This window comes from Sinocyclocheilus anshuiensis, unplaced genomic scaffold (genome assembly GCF_001515605.1).
Source record: "Sinocyclocheilus anshuiensis isolate Anshui unplaced genomic scaffold, SAMN03320099.WGS_v1.1 scaffold1254, whole genome shotgun sequence".
In the NCBI taxonomy this organism is placed as follows: domain Eukaryota; kingdom Metazoa; phylum Chordata; class Actinopteri; order Cypriniformes; family Cyprinidae; genus Sinocyclocheilus; species Sinocyclocheilus anshuiensis.
The window spans coordinates 231,816-232,288 of record NW_015557130.1 but is presented as its reverse complement, the minus strand read 5'-3'; the positions used below and the strand labels follow the sequence as shown (position 1 = coordinate 232,288).

The window sequence follows — 473 nt, the reverse complement described above, 5'->3', positions numbered from 1 at the left end:
TTTTTTGAAATTGAGTTTTATACATCATCTGAAAGCTGAATAGATAATCTTTCCACTGATGTATGGTTTGTTAGGATAGGACAATATTTGGCTGAGATACAAATATTTGAAAATCTGGGATCTGAGGGTGCAAAAAAATCTAAATATTGAGAAAATCATCTTTAAAGTTGTTCAAATGAAGTTCTTAGCAATGCATATTACTTTGTTATAATAATAAATAATAAAGTTTTAATATATCTACGGTACGAAATTTACAAAATAACTTCATGGAACATGATCTTTACTTAATATCCTAATGATTTTTGGCATAAAATAAAAAATTATAATTTTGACCCATACAATGTATTTTTGGCTACTGCTACAAATATACCCCAGCGACTTAAGACTGCTTTTGTGCTGCAGGGTCACATTTATTAAGAGGACGACTGTTGCATATCTGCACAAGATGAATATTACATATACATATATATATA

At 28.3% G+C, this 473-nt stretch overlaps 1 protein-coding gene across 1 annotated transcript in view; it reads right to left on the bottom strand.

Moving 5' to 3' along the window:
• Positions 1–350: 350 nt before the first annotated feature.
• LOC107677944 (dual specificity protein phosphatase 7-like) overlaps positions 351–473 on the bottom strand; it is a 9,381-nt gene continuing 9,258 nt past the window's right edge. The window contains exon 3 of the mRNA XM_016473019.1: positions 351–473. This exon is cut by the window's right edge and continues 1,796 nt beyond it. The gene's annotated coding sequence lies outside the window, so the exon portion shown is untranslated.